The sequence below is a fragment of the Camellia sinensis genome, chromosome 15 (genome assembly GCF_055761805.1).
Source record: "Camellia sinensis isolate YWXY chromosome 15, ASM5576180v1, whole genome shotgun sequence".
NCBI lineage: Eukaryota > Viridiplantae > Streptophyta > Magnoliopsida > Ericales > Theaceae > Camellia > Camellia sinensis.
In genome coordinates, this window is record NC_138975.1 from 96,829,272 (window position 1) to 96,835,761 (window position 6,490).

General features: G+C 36.5%; 1 pseudogene; it reads left to right on the forward strand.

Annotated features, from left to right (window-relative positions):
- Positions 1–2,922: 2,922 nt before the first annotated feature.
- On the forward strand, positions 2,923–4,552 carry LOC114273245 (UDP-glycosyltransferase 90A1 pseudogene; annotated as a pseudogene).
- The last annotated feature ends 1,938 nt before the right edge of the window (positions 4,553–6,490 follow it).

Genomic DNA, 6,490 nt, shown 5'->3' on the forward strand with positions numbered 1-6,490 from the left:
AAACATTAATTTATCTACTTACATATTTGTCTGGGCAAACAAAAAACACATGTCCTTCGTTTCCGTTCTCATTGGTTCATACAATGTGAACGGATGCTGTTCTTTCACAATAACAGAATCTTGGCTTTAATCTTATTTTCACATGATTAGTAGAAGATGACGCCATTTTTTTTATCTACATAAAAAATACCAATAGATTCAACTACCTTAATCTTGATAACAAAGCAACTTTAAATTCTCATGAATGTTGAATGCTTAAATTCAATGTTGATAACAAAGTGAATGCATAAAATCAATGTTGACACTTACAATGATCTTTCAAAGGTATCCATTTCAAACAGATGATAAGTCTCTTTCAATCTGTTACTTATGAATCTGTTTGGGGTTTTGTTAAGTTTTATGAATCTGTTAGTTACTTACGAATTTGGTGCTTAGAAAGGGTCAACTCATAAGTCTGCAAAAAGTCTACCAATTTTGTGTGTCTGTATGTCCCTTATTCTATTACAGTCACTTTTGGTCTATAACATTGAGAAAGATATCTAAGGACTTCACATACAATTCTGCTTCAGGTATGGTGTCACATAGGCTGAAAACTGTATTGGTGAATGAACTATGTCATTGAGCCTAGCATAAAACTGGTCAAAGGTCTCAGTAACTTTCAAAGTCTTTGAGCCTAGCATAAAACTGTTAAGATGAATGAACCATGTCATTGAGACTAGTAAAACTGTATTGAAATGCACATACCATGTGTATTGAGCCTAGTAAAATTATAATTTTCAAATGAGCCTAGTAAAATTATAGAGCCATCTATCATTGAGCCTAGTAAAATTTTCAAGCTGTTATAATACAGAAAATGAACCTAGTAAAATTATAAATATCCATCTATCATTGAGCGTAGCATAAAACTGTTAAGCCATCAGATTGAAATGCACATGCCAAGTGTATTGCAGATTGAAAACTATGTCAAGTCATCAGATTGAAATACAAATCTGAAATACACATCTGTATAAACTATGTCAATCTGTTCCTCATCAGTAACTTTCAAAACATACCAAGTGTCTTTGGCATAACATATTAAGTGCTAATCTCAAAATATACCATCTTGGATTTTCCAACATATTAAGTGCCTTATGTAAAATTCAATCAAATGGACACAGATTCAATGCTGCTTTAATGCTAACAGATTCAAGCAGATTCAAACAGATTCAATGCTAACAGATTCAATGAATACAATTACTATGCTAACAGATTCAAGCAATGCTAACAGATTCAATCAAATGGACACAGATGATAACCAATGAAATATACACTTGGTATGTCATAGTTTTCAATCTGTTATTGATTTGTATTTCAATCCTAACAGAAATGGACACAGAGGCTATGTCAAATGTATTGAATACAAATGAGCATAGTTTTCAAATTAGAATACAAACAAATGGATTGAATCTGTTAACCCAACACAGACACATATGTGAATACAAACAAAACACAAATGGCTTGGTATTTTTGGGGTTTAGTAGAAATTAGTCGAGGATCTGTTCACCATTTGAATCTGTTAACCCAACACAGATACATAGGTGTATTTTTGGGTATGTTAGCCAATCAAACATACCAAGCCATCAAATGAAAACTATCACATACCAAGCCATCAGATTGTATTCAAATTAGCATTTCAAATGGACACAGAGGCTGACAGATTCAATGATAGTTCGACTAATTTCTACAAAATATTAGTCCTCCTCAGTCGTCCAAACATTATTATAAACCCTAATTTCTACTAAACCCTAACATGGCTAATTTCTATAAAAAAAAATCGACTAATTTCTACAAAAAATTGATGCCAAACATAAATCCTAACATGGCTCGATTTGGGGTTTACCTCATTCGTCCTTCGTACTGCTTCAACAGACAGGTGAGAGAGGCGAGAGATAGAGAGGATGTGTAGTCAATATGAGAGGCGAAAGGAGAGGAATGAGGCCTGGGTCAAGAAAAGGAAGAAGAAGAAAAAAAAAAAAAACGGAACCCAAAACGACGTCGTTTTGGGTTCCGAGCCAAAGGCTTTCGAGCCCTCAAACATTATTGTTTATTTTAATAATTCAGTGTTTGTTTGGATCAATTTGTACTCAACTGGATAATTGTGATTATTTTTTTTAAAATAATGAATTTCAACTACTAATGACATAATTTTCTTGGTCAAATTTGTTAAGAATTTCAAAATATCTAATTAAGATCGGTAAAATATAAAAATATAAAAAATAAAAATAAATAAATAAATATTGTAAATCAACAATACTACTTATTCATAAAATTTATTTAGAGAATTAACTAGAATTTGAAATCTACGATGGCCATACAACAAGAAATTTAAATTTACATTGTCGATTCAAGTTCAATTTTTTATTCATGGTAGTTGTCATCATTTTATGATAAAAAGATTAAAAAAATTATGACTGAGATTAGATAGCCATCCCTCAACTACATATATTGTAAGTCTCAAGTGCCAAATTATTAAAATGCACTTACTTCAAACTTGGGTCCCGTGCCACCTTGGCAATGGAGTGATTTGAGTCCATTATTATATACATATGGCAAACCAGACCCAAGTTGTCTTCTATGTTAATAATGTAATAAATGTAAAATGATATTTTCAATTGAGAAAAATTAGATATTAAGAAACAAATTTCATGAAAATAATCATGAAAGATTTATGATCTGTGAATTACCTTGATTAGTGTGTGGTGCTTTATTCTAAGTGTAATCCAAGGATCACAAAACTTTTATAATTAATTTCATAAAAAAATTTTCATGATACTTAACATTGCTGTTTTTAATTAGATAGTCCAAAAATCATTAATAAAATGGTCGGGAGTTATAAAAGGTCACACACAGCTGAGAGGTAAACCCAACCAAGAAAAGCCAAGAATCAACAACAATAATGGCTAGTGTTTCAACTCCTCACTTTGTCATATTTCCATTCATGTCCCAAGGCCACACCATCCCTCTCCTAAACCTCGCCCGCCTTCTCCGGCACCGCCATATCTCCTTCGCCATCTTCACCATCCCAGCAAATTCTGCGTCCATCCGCGATTCTCTCACCAATACCGGTATCTCCATTATCAACCTCCCCTTCACGGAAAAGCTAAATTCCATGTCATTGTTTCTTTCAATTGCTAATGCCACAAAACAGATGCAACCTCACTTTGAACAAGCCATTGAGTCTCTTCAATCTGTCAGCTGCATAATCTCTGACGGGTTTCTGACTTGGACTCAGCAATCTGCAGCAAAGCTGGGTATTCCTAGACTAGTTTTCTATGGAATGAGCAACTATGCCACGACTATGAGCGAAATTGTGGTCCGAGAACGCCCACATGCAAAGGTTAGTTCAGATGATGAGCCCTTTCCGGTTCCAGACTTCCCGTGGTTGAAGCTGACAAGAAATGACTTCGAGCCACCATTTAGTCAGGTTAAACCCGAGGGTCCACTCTTCGAGTTTGTACTCGAGCAATATCTTGCATTGTCAAGAAGCCAAGGGTTAGTTGTCAATAGCTTCTATGAGCTTGAACCGGCCTTCATTGATTACTGGAGCCAAAAAATTGGACCCAGAGCTTGGTGTGTTGGACCACTATGCCTGGCAGCAGAGCCACTAGTATCACAAACACCACAAAAACAGCCATGGGTTCAATGGCTTGACACAAAGGTAGCTAAGAGAGAGTCAGTATTATATGTTGCTTTCGGGTCTCAGGCAGATATGTCACCGGAACAATTGCGCGAAATAGCATTGGGCTTAGAACAAGCTAAGGTTAACTTTTTGTGGGTTTTAAGATCGAAAGGATCCGAGTTCTGGGAAGGGTTTGAAGAAAGGGTGAAGGATAGGGGAATAATAGTGAAAGAGTGGGTAGACCAATTGGAGATACTCCAGCACGAGAGCATCAATGGGTTTTTGAGTCACTGTGGTTGGAACTCAGTTGTAGAGAGTATAAGTGTAGGAGTGCCAATATTGGCACTGCCATTGATGGCCGAGCAGCACCTGAATGCGAGGATGTTGGTGGAGGAGATCGGCATAGGACTCAGACTTATGCCAAGCAATGGCTCTGTGCGTGGATTTGTGAAGTTGGAGGAGGTGGAGAAGGTGGCAAGAGAGTTGATGGAAGGTGAGAGAGGAGTAGCAGTGAGGATGAAGGTGAAAGAGGTCCGCAAAGCTGCATGTGCTGCAATGAAAGAAGGCGGATCATCCTCCAGCATGTTGAACCTACTCATCAATGAGTTTGGTGGTCCACACCCATGAATGTAGGCCCTGTTTGTTTGGTATTATTGAGGGGGGATTGGGATTTATAATAAGGTGGGATTTATTATGTTTGTATTTGTTTTGGGAGATGGAGAGGAGATTTGTAATTCTCTCCGGATTATAAATCCCCTTGAGGAAAGGATTTGAATAGGCCTCCAACATTTGGTATTAAAATATAGTCTGTCGAACTATTTGTTTTTTATTTTTTACATGTCGGGTATTTTTTTTTTTTAAACATTAATGTTTAATGTTTTTGTATTTTTTTTATTTGTTTTATTATTTTATATTTATTTTACATAAAAATAATTTAACAATCCATACATTAACAACTATCATTAAAACAAACACAATTTTACTTAATCTCCTTACTAACAATCTCCTTATTATAAATATTGAAAAATCTAGAAATCTCCTAGATGTTGATTTGAAATTATGTATCAATTTTAAGCAGTAAATAATAATCTCAATCAAACAATTAAGACAAGTCAACACAACGATTTTACGTGGAAAAACCACAATTGGACACCTCCAATTGTGATAAAAAAATCACGGGCAACTGCCACAAAACAAACTACTAAGAAGATATAAAGGAATTACACAGGTATACTCTCAATTACCTAGCGAATCCACGCCCGAATTCAATCAACCCCTATGTGCCTCTTCCAACCCCATCTTCACCTCGGAATTGTCTTGACGATGAGCCACGCCAGAATCCAGCAAAGCTTCAGGCTCGAATTCTTCGGAATCCACCGAAGAACAATTCTTTCTTTTGTGTAGAACAACCAAATAATCCTTTGATGTATACTCTTTAAACCATGAGTTGAATACTCAATCAAAACATCAAAGAAAACTAGCAAAATATCCCTAGATATAAACCTTAATATCTAAGAAGAAGATCTGGAGGATTAATCCTAGTTTTGGACTAAAACAAATACTTATAGAAATCTGGGACTACGAAGCTCGCTCGAGCGAAGTTTCTCTCGCTCGAGCGAGGAACCAAAAACGCGTGTTTTCCATAAGTGGCTTCGCTCGATCCACGCAAACTTCGCTCGAGGGTACATTCATCTCTTTTAGGTTTTTACACAGACGCAGCCTTCGCTTGAGCGGGAACTCCTTCGCTCGAGCGAGCAAGGGCGGACAGGCAACTTTGAATGCAATTTTGCATTTTGCTTCGGAGACGCTGTCCCTTGACCCCGCCGTAACGCTGCCTCTTGGACCCTCGTGAGCTGACCGGGCAGCTCGATCCCCGTCATAATCAGCGAAGTGGCAATCTTGAAAGTATTAACATCACAAACTTCTCTGTAAGGCACAATTCGAGTTGAATTCACATCTAAACACTCAAAGCCTCACTGAAATAAAAAGTGCGAAAATAAGTACAACTGAAAGGAGTTTTGTCAAACGGAATTGCCAAGAATAAAAACCTAACAATCTCCCACTTTGGCAATGCCGTGACAAAACACACCTAACAAATAAAATCCTAATTACCCCAATCTGTTATAGCCAACAAAAACAAACTTTTTTCTCAAGGTCATGATCTGCAAAACAATTATTAGTGTCACAATCTCCAAAACAACTATTAATACCACAAGAGTACATGAAAAAGCAATTAACATATGACAAGATTATCTTGAAGCATGAGATAAAAAACATGAATAGATGCGACTTGGAGATATTAACAACATGTAGCATGAAAACTAAGACATATGCACTTGACAACATTTCTCCCCCTTTTTGTCACGAATTGACGAATGAAGCTCAAACAACTACAGTAAAAGCATAAAACACACAAGCCATGACATGATAACAATTAACCAAACTCCCCCTCACTAAAAGCAACCACAAATACTGAAAAACAATGAACAAGAAGAAAACGATGAAAATAATAAGGTGAAGCAAGTAAGGAATTTCAAATTTGGACCTTGAAACACACAAGATTATCCAAGAAGCACAATTACTTGAAAACACAATGTGCACAGCCTCTAGAAGATTTCTCATAAAAGAAAGTGATGCATTATGTGAAAAGCATAGATCCCATGATAAAAGTGTGTGTGTGACTCTTGAAATTCAACAAGCGCAAGATTCAAATCCTAGTAGTGATCTGATAGCTGGGCCTCCGGCAAGAAAATCTAAGCACAACTAAGGAAAGTCAAACCACTAGGAATCAAGGGGTATTTGGTGAGTAAAGGCGGAGGCTCCCCCTCAATC